We start from the raw sequence: 19,406 nt of genomic DNA on the forward strand, positions 1-19,406 counted from the left end.
GTTAGCTATATATTTTCTTTAACATTGTTATAGATTATAATGTACTTATACACTTTAAGTGATCATTTAGGGTAAATAAGAAGCTACAACAATTACTGTATTTGCTCTCTCTAGAACACTTTTCATTATTGCCCTCTTTCCTGGCCACAAAGAACTGGCTTTCAGGCTGACAAGCTTTCTTTAAATTCATGATCACAAACCTTAAGCCGGTCATCCTTTTCCAGGGTTTTAGAAAACTTACTTTTTCACTCTCCGCGATGACTATTTTGTATGTTCTCTCTTGGCCAATGATTTTCCTTTATACTTCAGAAAAAAGTCACGAGATAGGGAATTTCTCCCACATCCCACCACGAAATGTACAATCCTTCCTACAACTGCATTTATCTTCTGCATCATAGTAAAGAGAAGGAAGTGGCTTTTCCTCTGTTAATGTTCAGTCTTTCCAGCTGCGATCTGGACTCCTACGTCTGCCACCTAGTTAGGGGTTTAGTTGTTTTCCGTATCCCCTCTCTTTACTGCATCATCAATCTCTCCTCAGGCTGGATGGTCTCTTCATCATAAAAAATGTTGTAATATCGCTCATCTTAAAAAAACAAAGACAAAACACCACTTTTCTTTACCCCGTAATCCCTCTAGCTGAGCCTATTTCTCTGCTTGCTTTCATAGCAAAACTTCTTGAGAGTTCTACGTGGACTCTCTTTTCCTCCTCTTTGATTCATATGTTTTCCTATGAATAACCTCCATATTGCCAAATCTGATAAGAAATGCAAATCAAAATCACAATTGAGATATCACCCACAAATGTTAGGATGACTATTACCAAAAAACAGAAAATGGCAAGTGTTGGCAAGGATGTGGAGAAATTGGAACCCTTGTACACTGTTGGTGGGAATGCAAAATGGTGCAGCCACTATGGAAAACAGTATGGAGGTTCCTCAAAAAATTAAAAGTAGGGGCTGGCCCTGTGGTGTAGTGGTTAAGTTCAGCTCTCTCCGCTTCTGCAGCCCAGGTTTGCAGGTTCAGATCCTGGGTGCAGACATTCACCGCTTGTCAAGCCATGCTGTGGTAGCAACCCACATATAAAATAGAGGGAGATTGGCACAGATGTTAGTTCAAGGCCACTCTTCCTCAAGCACAAAGGGGAAGATTGGCAGCAGATGTTAGCTTAGGGCCAGTCTTCCTCAAAAAAAAGAAAAATTAAAAATAGAGGCTGGCCTGGTGGTATAGTGGTGAAGTTATTCGCTCCGCTTTGGCGGCTGGGGTTTCATGGGTTCAGATCCCAGGTGTGGGCCGACACACCATTCATCAAGCCACTCTGTGGTGGCATCCCACGTACAAAAAATAGAGGAAGATTGGGGCCAACCCGATGGCATAGTGGTTAAGTTCGTGTGCTCCACTTTGGCGACCTGGGGTTCGGAGGTTCAGATCCTGGACATGGACCTAGTGCCATTCGTCTAGCCACACTGTGAAAGCATCCCACATACAGTAGAGGAAGATTAGCACAGATGTTAGCTCAGCGACAATCTTCCTCAAGCAAAAAGAGGAAGATTGGCAACAGGTGTGTTAGCTCAGGGTCCATCTTCCTCACCAAAAACAACCACATTAAAATAGGCTACCACATGATCCTGCAATTCTACTCCTGGGTATATATGCAAAGACTTGAAATTAGGATTGTGAAGAGATATCTACACTCCCACATTTATTGCAGCATTATTCACAATAGTCAAGATAGAGAAACAACTCAAATGTCCATCAATAGGCAAGTGGATAAAGAAAATGAGGAAAGTGTGGGATATACACACAATTAAACATTATTCAAACTTAAAAATTAAGGAAATACTACCATTTGTAAAAGCATAGATGGACCCGGAAGATATTATGCTAACTGAATACCATTCACAATCGCAACAAAAAGAATAAAATACCTCGGGGTAAATTTAACCAAGGAAGTGAAGGACCTATATAATGAAAATTGCAAGGCCTTTCTGAGAGAATTGGATGACGACATAAGGAGATGGAAAGACATTCCATGTACATGGATGGGAAGAATAAACATAGTTAAAATGTCCGTTCTACCTAAAGCAATCTACAGATTCAACGCTATCTCATCAGAATCCCAATGACATTCTTTACAGAATTAGAACAAAGAATCCTAAAATTTATATGGGGCCACAAAAGACCCCGAATTGCTAAAGCAATCCTGAGAGAAAAGAACAAAACGGGAGGCATCACAATCCCTGACTTCAAAATTTACTACAAAGCTACAGTAATCAAAACAGCATGGTACTGGTACAAAAACAGGTGAACAGATCAATGGAATAGAATTGAAAGCCCAGAAATAAAACCACACATCTATGGACAGCTTATCTTCGACAAAGGAGCTGAGTGCATACAACGGAGAAAAGAAAGTCTTTTCCAAAAATGGTGCTGGGAAAACTGGAAAGCCACATGTAAAAGAATGAAAACTGACCATTCTTTTTCACCATTCACTAAAATAAACTCAAAATGGATCAAAGACCTAAAGGTGAGACCTGAAACCATAAGGCTTCTAGAAGAAAACGTAGGCAAGTACACTCTCTGACATCAGTATTAAAAGGATCTTTTTGGACACCATGTCTTCTCAGAGAAGGGAAACAATAGAAAGAGTAAACAAATGGGACTTCAGACTAAAGAGCTTCTTCAAGGCACATAAAACAGGATTGAAACAAAAAAACAACCCACTAACTGGGAAAAAATATTTGCAAGTCATATATCTGACAAAGGCTTGATATCCATAACATATAAGGAACTCTCACAACTCAACAACAAAAAATCAAACCACCCGATCAAAAAATGGGCTGGAGACATGAACAGACATTTCTCCAAAGAAGATATACAGATGGCTAATAGGCACATGAAAAGACGCTCATCATCGCTGATCATCAGGAAAATGCAAATGAAAACTACACTGAGATATCACCTTACACCCATTAGAATGACAAAAATATCTAAAGCTAATAGTAACAAATGTTGGAGAGGTTGTGGAGAGAATGGAACCCTCATACACTGCTGGTGGGAATGCAAACTACTGCAGCCACTATGGAAAACACTACGGAGATTCCTCAAAAAACTAAAAATAGAACTACCATACGATCCAGCCATTCCACTACTGGGTATCTATCCAAAGAGCTTGAAGTCAGCAATCCCAAAAGTCCTATGCACCCCAATGTTCACTGCAGCATTATTTACAATAGCCAAGACATGGAAGCAACCTAAGTGTCCATCCACAGATGAATGGATAAAGAAGTTGTGGTATATATATACAATGGAATACTACTCAGCTGCAAAACAGAACAAAATCATCCCATTTGCAACAACATGGATGGACCTTGAGGGAATTACGTTAAGTGAAATAAGCCAGTTAGAGAAGGATAATCTCTGTATGACTCCACTCATATGAGGAATTTAAAAATGTGGACAAAGAGAACAGATTAGTGGCTACCAGGGGAAAGGTGGGGTGGGGGGCAGGCACAAAGGGTGAGATGGTGCACCTACAACACGAATGACAAACATTAATGTACAACTGAAATCACACAAGATTGTAACCTATCATTAACTCAATAAAAAAAAAGATATTATGCTAACTGAAACAAGTCAGTCACAGAATGACAAATATAGCATGATTTCTCCTATAGGAGGTATCTAAAATAGTCAAACTTAGACAAGCAGGGGACGGGAGTGGGGAAAATGGAGAGTTGTTGTTCAGCATAAAGTTTTAGTTATGCAGGATACATAAGTTCTAGAGATCTACAACATTATAAACTTAAGAGGATAAGTCTTATGTTAAATGTTCTTCCCACACACACACACAAAAGCAAAGGGACGTAAGAAATCTTTTGGAGGTGATGGATATATTTATTACCAGGATTGTGGTGATGGTATCATGGGTGTAAGCATATTGTCCAACTTCATCACAATGTATACATTAAATATGTACAATTTTTTAATGTTAATTATACCTCAATAAAGCTGAAAAAAATATAAATTCTCTGTTCTCTTAAATGAGTTCTTAGCAGCATTCAAAGCAGTTGAGCACTTGCTCCTTGAAATACTTTTCTTGTTGGGTTTCTGGATAGCCCATGCTTCTCTCACTTTTAGTGGCTCCTCTTATACTATCTAACCCCTAAATGTTGAAATCTATTTTTCCTATGCAGGTGATGGGGTTCAGGGCATGACGCCCCCCCCCCCCCTGCAAGATGCACCACTCTGGTATGTGGATTATTTCAAGCTGAAGAAAATAAAGGCTCAGAAGACTCAGGAAGAACATTCCACCTTCTCCCCAACTGACTAAAAGAAATTTAAAATAAAGGCCAGTCCCCAGGACAAGCCATCACCTTAGATAACTCTGGGTATCTGGTAGACTGGGAGGATCCTTGCTAAGCCCATTCTTATCAAAGTTCTATTTACCAAACATTTGCTTTTCCATTTCCAGGAGTTGCCTTCCTCCCCTTTGAAGCTCCAAATCACTACCCCCAACATCCTCCTTGTCTGTAGCTGAAGAAATTTAAACAGGCAGCCTCAGCCAGATGACTGAGTTACTGTTTCTCCTGAGTTTCTCCCATGTATACATGCTATTAAACTTTGTTTGATTTTTCTCCTGCTAACCTGCCTTTTAAATTATTTGACCAGCCATAAGAACCTTAAGGAAAAGGGGGGGAATTCTCCCACTTCCCCAACACAGGTGATCTTAAATGGTTTATAAATTCTCAGGTTTATATCTGCATCCCAAATCTGAGTTCAACTTGTTTGTATTGACAAATAAAAATGGCAAGCAATAGGATATATTGGAGAATATGAGGAAGCCATTTGGTGTAAACCTAATTCGGCCTGACCTTGTCTTTCCAAAAGGGCCTGACCGTGGCTGTTGAGCATGCATTGTATATCCGCTTTAGATATTCCCTATGGCAAGAACAAAGGCCCTTGAGATAAAGGTGCAACTTCCCTCCCTCTCCCAAAGTTGGCATCTCCTTAAGGCTTAAGTGTCTTTCCTTAGGCTAGAAACTGATTGCTGTGCTCACCTGTGACTGCCCAGCTCAAGACAACAGACTTGCCTCCTGCTACGCCCTCTGAGATAGCAGACCTACTACCTGCTGTGTCCATCAAGTGCTGTGCTGACAGGGCAATCTTGTGACTATTGTGGGAGGGACATTTCAATCATATGTGAAACGTCCTGCCTGGGGGTATATAACCACTCTGTACACCTCACTTCTTTGGTGCCCTTTCTTCCTGTGGGAAGAAAGGCCCCGGGCCATGGTCCTCAGATTTCAGCTCAGAACAAATTCACCCAAATTTTCGTTTATAGATTGGTTATGGATTATTTTCATGGACAGTATCTAGCTGTTTAATTGACATCTTGACTAGGATGTCTTCATAACATAGTCAGAAGGAAATTCTAGATATCCAACTCTCTGCCACAGTCCCCCCAAAGTGCTCTTCCCTTATATTCCCCATCTCATTAAATGGCACCTCCATTTATCTAGTTATTAAAGCCAGCAACCTAAGAGTCTTCTTGATGCTTCTCTTCCCTAATTCCCACATAAACAAGACCTATCTTTTTGATCTACAAACACCATACTTGTTCAACCCCCCTTTATCTTGCCTAGAACAATGCTAGAGTTTACTGACTGGTCTACTTTCACTTCCACTGTTGCCCGCTTCCAGTCCATTCTCCAAAAGTAGTCAGAGTCTCATTACCCTTCAGTGACTTCACACTGCACTTACCATGGCCTATAAAAATTAGGCTAATCTGATTCTTTCATGTCTCTCTATCCTCAAAGTGCTGGGAATACTGCAGTGAATCAAACAGGCAAGTCTTCTATTCTCATGGAGTATTCTGGGGGCTTTTTTGGGCAGGGGGTGGGGAATAGAATAAAGAAGTGCAGATAGATAAAACCATTTCTGAAAGTAAAGAGTACTATGAAGACAATTAAACAGGGGATTGTGCTGGACAGCAACTGATATTTGTGGTGGGTTTTAGACTGTGTGGTCAAGGATTGCCTCTCTGAAGGGACATTTGAACTGAATGATACAAAGGAATTTTTAGCACTTTCTAAGCAAAGGTTTATTTCTTGATTATATCATAATCTCATCAAGGATCATCTGGGAACTCTAGTTTTTATCTAATTCCAGGACCCAGGCTGAGAGAGCAGCCACCAAACTGAAACTTGCAGGTTGCTGTGACAAAAGGAAGTAAGATTCTGAAGGGCCTCACACCAGCAATGAAAAGCTCTAGTCTGTAAGTGACACAGATTTCTTCCACCTATACTTTATTAACCAGAACTATTCACATGACCCCACCCAAACCAAGAATTTGGGAATTGCAGTCCTACCACGTCCTGGAAGGCAAAGAATCAGAAATATTCGGAAAACATAATTAACTACTACTATAGTCCTTCATGTTCACAGGGGAAAATATAAAGGAGGGAAAGTCATAGATACATGCATGGTAGTGGCAGGAGTTCTCCTACAACTGTGCAAGGCCATTAGAATTGCTAGTTCTGGTTCCTCTGGGAGGCATATGGCAGAAACAGAAGACAGTTTGGTGAAGCTTTCCGAGTCTTGCTGCTATCTGATCCCTCTAATACTGAGGAAATGGTTTCTTACTGTTTTGCAGACCTGGAAGAATGAATCCACAGAATGTGACCTCATTCTCCCTACTCAGGATTCTAGTTGGCTCACTTCAGTCAAGTTGCCTTAAACTTTTCTAAAAGTCAAGAACAGTCTGGAAATACATATATTCCCCATATCAACTTCTCAGGGCAAAAATCAAAGAACGGGCACAAGACCGGCTCAATGTTTTTTTATGAATGATTCATAATATTAATTTGAAGACTGTTTCTTACATATTATACATCCATTTGTAGAGGGAGTAAAAGGTTCAATCAAGGTTATAGACACCACTAAGACATACCTGCTTTTTCTTCTAGTATTTCCAGTTTGTCTTTTTAAAAAACTTAATCCTTTGTTCTGTTTGAAATCTTTCAATTGTGAAATATTTCAGGACTGATATTAAATGTGACTAACACTAAGCCAAATACCTATGTGCCCAATACCCTGCTTATGAAATAAAATATTATAAAAATAGTCATAGGTCTTGTTTTTGCACGCTTTTTGGTGAGGAAGATTGGCCCTGAGCTAACATCTGTTGCCAACCTTCCTCTTTTTTTTCTTCCCAAAGCCCCAGTACATAGTTCTATATCCTAGTTATAAGTCCTTCTAGTTCTTCTATGTGGGAGGCTGCCACAGCATGGCTTGATGAGCGGTGTGTAGGTCTATGCCCCGGATCCGAACCAGCGAACCCCAGGCCGTGGAAGTGGAGAGCATGACCTTAACCACTCGGCCATGGGGCTGGCCCCCTATAGGTCTCTTTTTATACCTAATCACATTCCCCTTTCTCCCAGCTTCCCCAGAAGTAACCACTATTCTGAATTGAGAATTTATCCTTCTTGTGCTTTTCTTTGTAGTTTTACTACATCTGTATGTATCTGCTATCAATATGCGGTATTTTTGAGATTTGGGGTTCTAGCAATGACGGGGGAAAACAACTGGATTAAAAAAAAAACAACAAGACTTATCCTCCCACCACACACAACTAAGAAACCGGACAAAACATACAGTGGTGTCCAGATATTAGACAACAGTCAGTGAAAGATAATGATCTCTGAGAGAAATGAAACAAAAGATGTGAGCCATATTATTGCCCCAGCTTACAGCCTGGAGAGAATTTTTAGGCTGTGTGCAGGCAGGAAGTACCCAAACGGAGCCTGCTGGTTCCAGGAGCTAAAGATACAGAGTTCATACAAGGAAATCTTATGAGCATTTATGGGATGAAGTATGAGAGAAGACAGATCTGCAGAGGAAGAGCTCCAAATGAGTACTGATCAATGCAGGTGTGTGAGGAAACTATTCAAGGCCAGTGAAAGACCATGAGAAAGATTCAAGGCCAGTGAAAGACCATGAGAAAGATTCAAGCTAGCCATCCCAGAACTCACACAGGGCTGGTAATACTCTATATTCCCACTAGCCAAATAAAAAAAACCTCCTAATACAAGGACATTCTCAAAAGGGTATCACATCAGTGTTGGGACCAAATTAGTCCTGTACTAAAAGTTGTACTGGACCCACCTAACAAAGCAAGAAAGCAAGCCTCAAAATGGCAGAGTTGATTACAAATGGCTTAACTGAATCTCAAAACAAAGCCTGAAAATATTTTAGAAAAAAAATACAGAAACTCCAACAACTAAGAAAATAAAACTCACAATATGTGGCACTTGACAAAAAAAAATTACCAGATATGCAAGAGACAGGAAAATAAGACCTAAAATAAAAAGAAAAATCAATCAATATGAACAGACCCAGAGATGACAGAAATAGTTGGCAAGAATGTTTAAACACTTAGTATAAATATAGTTCATATGTTCAAAAAGGATGAAAGATGAGCATTTTAAGGAGATATGGAAGATGTAAAAGAAATCTATTCCTCAGCAATATGAATTTACTTAACACTACTGAATTGTGCTACACTCATAAATGGTTAAGATGGTATATTTTATATTTTTAGCATGGTAAAAGAACCTTTCTTAATCTAAAAGGAAACAAACAAAACAAACCACAAATAAACATCTAGAAGTGAAAATACAATGTCTGAGAAGAAAAATAGTATGGTTAAAATTATCAACAGGTTAGACACTGTAGAAGAAGATTAATGAACTTAAAGACAACAGAAATCATCTAAAATGAGAGAGAGGAAAGACTGGAAAAAAACAAATGTCAGTGAGCTATAGAAAAACATCATGTGCCCTAATACAGATATAACTGCACTCCCAAAAAGGAGGAGAGGGATAGGACAAAAAATTTTGAAGGACTTACGGATGAAATTTTTCCAAATTTAATGAAAACCATAAACTCATATTTCCAAGAAGCTCAATGAACCCCAAGCAGAAGAAACAAAGAAAACTACACCAATGCACATCATAATCGTACTGCTTAAAATCAGTGATAAGGAAAAAACTTAAAAGCAGCCCAAAAAAAGACACGTGTACAGAAGAAAAATGAGAATTACAGCAGACTTCTCACTGGATTGAATGAAAGCCAGAAGACAATGGAGCAACACCTTTAAAGAGCTGAAAGAAAAATAATGGTTGCCCAGAATTCTATATACAGTAAACATACATTTCAGAAATGAAAATGAAATAAATACTATTTCAGACATATCAAAGCTAAAATTCATCACCAGCAGCCCAGCATTATAATAAATATTAAAGAAAATCCTCCAGACAGAAGAAAAATGATACCAACTATAAATCTGGATATACACAAGGAAATAAAGAGCACTGGAAACGGAAAATTTGTGAGTAAATACAAAATACACTTTTCCCTAATTTTTAAATATCTTTAAAACATTACTGACTGGTTAAAACAAAAATGTAACAATGCATGTGGGGTACTAATATATGTAGAAATAAAATGTATATCCACAATAACCTAAAATCTAGGAAAGGTGAAATGAAAGTAAACTATTGTAATGAGCTTATACTATACATGAAGGATAATAATATGATCAGAAGGTAGAGCATAATAAGTGAAAGATGTCTAATATAAACCCTAAAACAACTTATAAAATAAAGAAAACAAAGAGTACAGATAATATGAAAAGAATATTGACTTATTCCTAACAATTGAATAAAGGAGATTAAATGGAATTAGAAAATGTAAAATTTTCTGCCTTCTAAAAGAAGGTAGAAAAAAAATACAAAGAGATCACAAATAAGAGAGAGAATGAATAAATAGCACAATGGTGCATTTGACCACTTTAATCACAACAACCAGTAATCATTTTAACTGTGAATGCTGTAAAAAAAATCAAAAGGTAGAGATTTTTGAAACATGAAAAGATAGAGACTGTCATGAAAAGGTAGAGACTGTCAAATTGTATGGAAAAGAAGAACAACACTAAATACATATTCACCTAATGACAGAACTTCAAGATACATAAAACAGAAAATGATAAAATTAAAAGAACTGCACCAATCCACAATTATAGCCACTATTATAGATGTCAATACCCTTCTCTCAATAAATGACAAATGAAGTAGACAGAAAAATCAGTAAAGGAAGACTTGAATAACTCTATCAACCAACATTCTACCTAACATTTTCCCAAATACAACTGGATCACTGACCAAGATAGACGGTAAGATTGGCCGTAAAGAAAGTCTCAATAAATGTAAAAGAATTCAAATAATAAAAACTATGCTTTCTGGCCACAATGGTATTACATTAGAAACTAACAACAAGCCAAAGCAATCTCGAGAAAAACCAACAAAGCTGGAGGTATCACAATCTCTGAATTCAAAACATACTACAAAACTACAGTAATCACAACAGCATGGTACTGGTACAAAACACACACACAGCTCGATGGAACAGAACTGAGAGTCCAGAAATAAAACCACACATTTACGGACAGCTAATTTTCGACAAAGGAGCTAGGTACAGACAATAGAGAAAGGAAAGTCTCTTCAATAAATGGTGTTGGGAAAACTGGACAGCCACAGGCAAAAGAATGAAAGTAGACTATTATCTTACACCATACACAAAAATCAACTCAAAATGGATTAAAGAGATGAATGTAAGACATGAAACCATAATACTCCTAGCTGAAAACATAGGCAGTATGCTCTTCAACATTAGTCTTAGCAGTATCTTTTTGAATACCATGTCTCCTCAGGCACTGGAAACAAAGAAAAAAATTAACAAACGGGACTACATCAAACTAAAAGTCTTCCCCATCAACAAAATGAAAAGACAACCCACCAACTAGGAGAAAGTATTTGCAAGTCATATATCCAATAAGGGGTTAATTTCCAAAATATAGAAAGAACTCACACAACTCAACAACAACAAAACAAACAATCCAATCAAAAAATGGGCAGAGGATATGAACAGACATTTTTCCAAAGAAGATTTACAGATGGCCAACAGGCACATGAAAAGATGTTCAGGGGACGGCCCGTTGGCACAGCGGTTAAGTTCACACCTTCCACTTTGGCAACCTGGGGTCTCCAGTTCAGATCCCGGGGGCAGACCTACACAATGCTTCTCAAGCCAGGCTGTGGCAGGCATCCCACATAAAATAGAGGAAGATGGGCACGGATGTTAGCTCAGGGCCAGTCTTCCTCAGCAAAAAAAGGAGGATTGGCAGCAGAAGTTAGCTCAGGGCTAATCTTCTCCAAAAAGGAAAGAAAAGAAAAGATGTTCAACATCACTGATAATTAGAGAAATGCAAACCAAAGCTACAATGACATATCACCTCACATCCATCGGAATGGCTATTACTAAAATGACACGAAATAACAAGAGTTGCAGAGGATGTGGAGAAAAGGGGAGCCTCATATACTGCTCGTGGGAATGCAAACTGCTACAGCCGCTACGGAAAACAGTATGGGGATTTCTCAAAATATTAAGAATAGAACTACCATACAATCCAGCTATTCCACTTCGGGGTAGACATCCAAAGAAGACGAAAACACTAATTTGAAAAGATACATGTACCCCTATGTTCATTGCAGCATTATTCACAATAGCCACAACCGGGAAGCAACCTAAGTGCCCATCAACAGATGATGGATAAAGATGTGGTATATGTACACAATGGAATCCTACCCAGCCATAAAAAAAACGGAATTGTGCCATTTGCGACAACATGGATGGACCTTGAGGGCATTATGCTAAGTGAAATGTTAGACAGAGAAGGACAAATACTGTATGATTTCACTCATGTGGAATATAAACAAACAAACAAACACACACACAGAAACAGAGAACAGATTGGTGGTTACCAAAGGAGAAGAGGGTGGGGGAAGGCCAAAAGGGGTAAAGGGGCACATATATATGGTGACAGATGGAAACTAGACTTTTGGTGGTGGACATGATGTAACTTATACAGAAGCTGAAATATAATGATGTACACCTGAAATTTACACAATATTAAAAACCAATGTGACCTCAATTACAAAAATTTTCAAACTCAGAGAAAACAGTATTTGAAAGAGAACTGAGGGGCTGGCCCCGTGGCCGAGTGGTTAACATCGCGCGCTCCGCTGCAGGCGGCCCAGTGTTTCGTTGGTTTGAATCCTGGGCGCGGACATGGCACTGCTCATCAAACCACGCTGAGGCAGCGTCCCACACGCCACAACTAGAAGGACCCACAACGAAGAATATACAACTATGTACCAGGGGGCTTTGGGGAGAAAAAGGAAAAAAATAAAATCTTAAAAAAAAAAAGATAACTGAAAAATCCGCATATATATGGAATCTAAACGTATTTCTAAATAACTCATGCATCAAAGAACAAATCCCAGAAGAAATTTTAAAATATTTTGAATAGAATGGAAATGAAAGCATGACATATCAAAATTTGTGGGGTATAGCCAGGCAGTTCTTAGAGGAAAATTTATAGCATTAAAAACTCATATTAGAAGAGAAGAAAATTCTCAAAACTATGGTTAAAGCTTAAGAAGCCAGAAAAAGAAGACCAAAACAAACCCAAATAAGTAGGAAAGAAGTAAATAAAAGGAAGAAATCAATAAAAATAAAAAACAACCAAAAACGACAAAAAGGAGAGAAAACCAATTAAACCAAAAACGATTTGTCTGAGATCAATAAAATTGACAAATCTCAAGCAAGTCCTATAAGGATAAAAATGAGAAAACACACAAATAAATAATATCAGGAAAGAGAGAGAAGACATCACTACAGAACCTTCAAACATTAAAAGTGATATGGGAATATAGTAGACAATTTTACGCCAACAAACTAATGACTTAGATCGAATAGACAAATTCCTTGAAAGACACAAACTAGCCAAGTGGACTCAAGAAGTAATAGAGACAGGACTTCCAGAATGGTGGTATAAGGAGCTCGGCAGAACATTTGCCCATGAAACGATCATTTAAATGATCAAAATTGGAGCCAGCCTGTGGCACAGTGGTTAAGTTCGCACATTGCACTTTGGCGGCCCGGGGTTCGCCGCTTCGGATCCTGGGTGTGGACATGGCACCACTTGGCAAGCCATGCTGTGGTAGGCATCCCACATATAAAGTAGAGCAAGATGGGCACAGATGTTAGCTCAGGGCCAGTCTTCCTCAGCAAAAAAAGAGGAGGACTGGCAGCAGATGTTAGCTCAGGGCTAATCTTCCTCAAAAAAAAAAAAATGGTAAAAATCATTATTATTTTTAAATTTAAATTTTCTGGAAATTGTCCTAATGGCATACAGCAATTAAAAAACATTTACTCAGGAAAATCTAGTAAATCTGGGTAAGAATAGCAAGTCTGTGCCATTTGAGCCATGTCCCACTCCTACCTCCACCCCTCCTACAAGTCGGAGTGATCTAGCTTTACAAGAAAATGAGACCCTCTCTCTCCTCTTAGCTCGCAGTCTAGGGTGAGAGTTTCTCCCTGGGAGAGCAGGCTGCTGGAGTCTCTAACGTTCTCAGCTTCATGTTGCAGAAGTTCTATTCCAGGCAAATGTAGCCAAGAGGACTGGGGCTCTGTTCCCCCAAGTAGCCCCTACTTGGAAGGTGGAACTCTACCACAGGTAGGAGCAGGTTGAAAACACCGGGCCCTGAGCACCCACACCCCAGCTTGCTGACAGGATGCAGGTTCCATACCAGGAAGTATGTCACGGGCTGAAGTGTGTTCCTGAAAAATTCGTATGTTCAAGTCCTAACTCCCAGTACCTCATAATGTGATTGTATTTGGAGAAAAGGTCTTTAATGAGGTAATTAAGCTAAAATGAGGTCATTAGGATGGGCTCTAATCCAAGATGACTGGCGTCCAAACAAGAAGAAGAAATTTGGACAAAGACTCGTCTAAAGGCAAGACCTCGTGAAGACACAGGGAGAAGACAGTAACCTACAAAACAAGGAGAGAGGCCTCAGAAGAAACAGCTCTGCCCACAACTTGATCTTGGACTCCTCACCTCCAGAACTGTGAAAAAATTAATTTCTGTAGTTTAAGCCCCCCAGTCTGTGGTAATTTGTTAAGGCAGCCCTAGCAAACTAATACAGATTTTGGTACCAGGATGTAGGGTGCTGCTGTAACAGATACTTAAAATTGTGGAAGTGGCTTTAGAACTGGGGAATGGGTGGAGGCTGGAAGAGTTTTGAGGTGCAAGTTAGAAAAAGAAACCAAAATTGAAGATTTGAAAGTTCTCAACCTATCTACATTACAAAAAAATGAGAAAATCTGTTCTGGAGAGAACATCAAGGGTGTGGCTGGACAATCACTCACTAAAGGAGCCCAACAATAAATCTGAACCGAAAGATGGACAAACCAGAAAACTTAAACACAGACTGATGGAGATTATGCAATCTGAGGAGCAGAGAGAAAAAAGAATGAGGAAAAATGAACAGAGCCTTAGAGAATTGTGGAACACCATTAGGCACACCAACCTATGTGTAATGGAAGTAACAGAAGGAGAGGAGAGAGAGAAAAGAGCAGAAAAATATTGACTATGTAGTGATCGAAAACTTCCCAAATATGATAAAAACAATATATATCCCTGAAGCTCAACAAACTCGAAGTCGGATAAATGAAAGGAGGGCTACACCAAGACGCATCATGGTCAGATGTTGAAAGCTGAAAGTATATATCCAAAGGAGTTCAAAGCAGGGACTCAAACAGATATTTTTATGTCAATGTTCACTGAAGCATTATTCACTAAAACCAAAAGGTGAAAACAATCCAAGTGTCCATCCACAGATGAAAGGATAAGCAAAATGTAGTGCATATGTACAAAGGTATATTATTCAATGATAAAAAGGAATAAAGATCTGATACATGACACAACATGGATGAACACTGAAAACATTATGCTAAATGAAATAAGCCATGCAAATGGACAAATACTGTATGAATCCACTTATATGAAGTATCTAGAATAGGCAAATTCATAGAAATAGAAAGTAGAGTAGACATAACCAGGGGTTAGAGAGAGGGTAGGGTGGAGACTTATTGCTTAACAATTACAGACTTTCTGTTGGCGGTGATGAAAAAGTTTTGAAAACAGTGGTGAAGGCTGCACAACATTTTGAATGGAATTAGTGCTACTGAATTGTACACTTAAAAATGGTTAAAATGACCAATTTTATGTTGAATATATTTTACCACAATTTTAAAAAATCAATAATGTAATATATCAAAACCCACTGAATTGTACACTTGTAATGGGTGAGTGGTATGGTATGTAAATTATATCTCAATAAAGCTGGTTTTTTTACCCTTAATAAAAAGATATAAAGAACATAACTAGCTTTATGCCTACTAAGGAAATTGATTTCCACTTCAGGCCTAGATGACTTTATGGCTGAATTCTACTAAACGTTTTTTTTCGAACTTTACAGAAGTATAATTGACAATAAAAATTGCATGTACTTAAGGTGTACAATGCAAACAGTTGATATACATATACATTGTGAAATGATTATTATAGTCAAGTTAACTAACACATCCATCATAGTTACTTTTTTGTTGTGTGTGGTGAGAACACTTCAGATCTGCTGTCTTGGGGCTGGCCCAGTGGCATAGCAGTTAAGTTTGCGTGCTCTGCTTTAGCGGCCCAGGGTTCACCGGTTCGGATCCTGGGCACGGACATGGGAACCACTTATCAAGCCATGCTGTGGCAGGCGTCCCACATGTAAAGTAGAGGAAGATGGGCACATATGTTAGCTAAGGGCCAATCTTCCTCAGCAAAAAGAGGAAGATTGGTGGCAGATGCTAGCTCAGAGCTAATCTTCCTCAAACAAAACTACTCTCTTAAAAAACTTCAAGTATACAATACAGTATTATTAACTATAATCACTATGCTGTACAATAGGACCCAAAGGTTATTTGTCTTATAACTACAAGTTTGTACCCTTTGACAAGCATTTCCCTATTCCCCCCAACCTTCTTCCAAACATCCCAGGAGGGAGTATACCAGTTCTACGCAAAATCTTCCAGACTTTTAAAGGGGAAGGAATACCGTCCAACTCACTTTATGAAGCCAACATTATCCTGATACCAAAACCAGATAAAGACATTACAAGAAAAAAGAACTATAAACCAATATCCCTCATGAAAATAGATGGAAAAATTCTTCACAATTTTTGAACAAACAACTTATCATGAATTGAGTGAAAAAACAAAATATATCATGACCAAGTGGGGTTTAACCCAGGAATGCAAAGTTGACTTAATGTTAAAGTCAATTAATATAGTTTACCATATTAACAAACTAAAGAAAAAATAATCATTTTAATATATATATAAAAACATTCGATGCACAAAGATTCATTCAGTACAATAACTCTCAGCAAACAAGGAATAAAAGGGAATTCTTTCCACCTGATAAAGAGTATCTACAAAAACCCTACAGTTGACCTTATATTTCAGGATGCACGACTGAATGCTTTTACCCTAAGATCTGGAATGAAGCAACAATGTTTACCTACCACTTCTATTGGAGGTCCTAGACAGTACCGTAAGGCAAAAGAAAAAAATCAAACATGCAGCTTGGAAAAGAAGTAAAACTGTGTTTATTTTCAAGTGCATAATTGTCTAAGAAAACCCTAAGGAATCTACAAATAAAAGCTACTAGAACTTTTAAGTGAGTATAGCAAGATTGCAGATATGAGGTCAATATGCAAAAATTAGTTACGTTTCTATGTCTAGCAATAAATGGTCAAACTGAAATTTAAAGTACCATTTTCAATAACGTAAACATGGATTTTCTAGGAATAAATTTGATAAAAGATATTCAGGACTATACACTGAGAAGTGTAAAACATTGCTGACAGAAATCCAAGATTACCTTAATACATGGACAGAGATACTGGTTCATGGATCGGAAGACTCAGTTGTCATTTTTCCTCAAATTGACCTGTAGATTTGAGAGAATCTCAATGAAAATCTCAATAGGTTCTTTTGAAGAAATAAATTAGTCAACCCTAAAATGAATATGGAACTACAAAGGATATAGAATAGCCAAAACAACTTGGAAATAGAAGAGCAAAGTAGAAGGACTAAAACTAGTTGATTCCAAGCTTATCATAAAGAGACAGTAATCCAGACAACGTGGTATTGGAATAGTCACAGGCCAGTGGAACACCATAGAGAGTTCAGAAGTAGACTCACAAATTTATGGACAATAGATTTTTAAAATAACAGTTTTATTAAGATATAATTCACATACAATACAATTCACGCATTTTAAATGTACGATTAAGTGGTTTTTCGTATATTCAGAGAGTTGCGCAACCATCATTACTATTTAATTTTAGAAAATTTAGGTCACCCACAAAAGAAACCCTGTATCAATTAGCAGTCACTCCCCATTTCCTCCTGAATCCTCCTTCCCTGGCCCTAGGCAGCCACCAATCTACTTTCTGTTTCAATGGACTCGCCTATTCTAGACATTTCACATAAATGGTATCATACAATATGTTGTCTTTTGTGACTGGATTCTTTACTTAGTTGAATGCTTTCAATGTTGTAGCATGTATCATTTCTTTTCCTTGCTTAGTAATATTTCATTGTACGGATATACCACCTTTTGGTTATTTATTCATGAGTTGATGGACATTTGCTTCCCCTTTGGGGCTTTTACAAATCATTCTGCTATGAGCATTTGTTTACAAGTTTTTGCGAGGACATACGTTTTCAGTTATCTTGGTTATATACTTGGGAGTGAAATTGCTGGGTAACTTTATGTTTAACCTTTTGAAGAACTGCCAGACTTTGGAAAATATCCCAAGCAGCTGCACTATTTTACATTCCCAACAGCATGAATGTTCCAATTTTTCTACACCCTAGCCAACACTTACCTGTCTTTTGTGATTATGGCCATCCAAGCAGATGTGAAGTGGCATCTCATTTGGTTTTAATTTGCATTTCCCTATTAGTTAATTATGTTGAGTATGTTTTCATGTGTTTATTGGCCATTTGTATATCTTCTTTGGAGAAATGTCTATTCAAATCTGAGAAACCATTGCCTAATCCAAGGTCACAAAGACTTAAATCTACGTAGTCTTGTAAGAGTTTATAGGTTTAGCTCTTACATTTAGCTCTTTGATCCATTTGAGTAAATTTTTGTATATGGTATGAGATAGCTGTACAACTTCATTCTTTTTATGTGGCTACCCTGTGGACAAATGATTTTTGACAAAGAAGCCAAGAGAATTCAAAGAGGAAATGATCATCTTTTCAATAAATGGTGATAGGAAATGGGAGAGCCATACGCAAAAAAAGGTCTTAATCGTTGTTTCACACCATATGGAAATATTAGTTCAAAATGGATCATAATAAGTGTCTAAATATAAGAGCCAAAATTATAAATTTTCTAGAAGAAAATATAGGAGAAAATCTTAGTGATGTTGGGTTAAGCAAAAATTTCTTAAATAAAGCATAAACTAAAATAAAAGGCATAAACTATAAAAGAAAAGTCAATAAATTTGACTTCATGAAAATTAAAAATTTTTGTTCCTTAAAAGACACATAAGAAAATAGACGATCCAGCCACAGATTGACAGAAAGTGTTTTCAAATCATCTATCTGACAAAGTAACTCTATCTAGAATAGACATAAACTTCTTACAACTCAATAATAATAAGACAATCCAGTTTATCACATGGGCAAAAGATTTGATCAGATGTTTAAACAAACTATGTTGGAAAACATTTTGGCAGGTTCTTAAACAGTCAAGACTTCACCTTCCAGTTGATTCAGTAGTCCCACTCCTAGAGAAATGTGAACATACATGCACATGAAAACTTGTACAAGATTCTTTATAGCAGCTTTATCTGTAATAGCCCCAAACCGGAAACAACTCAAAAGCCCATCAGCGGGGGAACAGATAAACAAATTGTGTTATATCTATATAATGGGTGCTACTTAGCAATAAAAGAAATGACAACTGATACAACAACATGGATGAATCTCTAAACAGTGATGCTGAGAGAAAGAAGTGTTAGAAAATGCAAACAAATCTATTGTGACAAAATAATCAGAGGTTTCCTGGGGATGGGGCACAGAGGGAAGAGACAGGGATAGACTACAAAGGAGCAAGAGAAGTTTTGTGTGTGATGGATATGTTCCTTATTTTGATTGTGGTTATAGTTTGAGTAGTATATAATAAAACAAAACTTATCAAATTGTACACTTTAGGTATGTGCAGTTCATTGTACATCACATATCTTAATAAAACATCGGAAAGAAACAATATATGGTACTTTAACGTGTTTTCACATATAAATGAATTTATCTGTTTTCTTGTTGATGAGTGTCTAGGTTGTTCTCAGTTTTCAATTTAGGAAGAGCGCTGCAGTTAA

At 37.8% G+C, this 19,406-nt stretch overlaps 1 long non-coding RNA gene and 1 pseudogene across 1 annotated transcript; one reads left to right on the forward strand and one right to left on the reverse strand.

Annotated features, from left to right (window-relative positions):
• The window catches only part of LOC123283965 (large ribosomal subunit protein uL15m-like), a 79,317-nt pseudogene that overhangs the window by 16,098 nt on the left and 43,813 nt on the right, over positions 1-19,406 (reverse strand).
• Positions 582-12,066, forward strand: LOC139039826 (uncharacterized). Its single transcript, XR_011493035.1, has 2 exons — positions 582-6,274; positions 6,653-12,066. It is a non-coding gene; the product is annotated as an uncharacterized lncRNA (long non-coding RNA).

Source organism: Equus asinus, chromosome 12, assembly GCF_041296235.1.
Source record: "Equus asinus isolate D_3611 breed Donkey chromosome 12, EquAss-T2T_v2, whole genome shotgun sequence".
Classification (NCBI taxonomy): domain Eukaryota; kingdom Metazoa; phylum Chordata; class Mammalia; order Perissodactyla; family Equidae; genus Equus; species Equus asinus.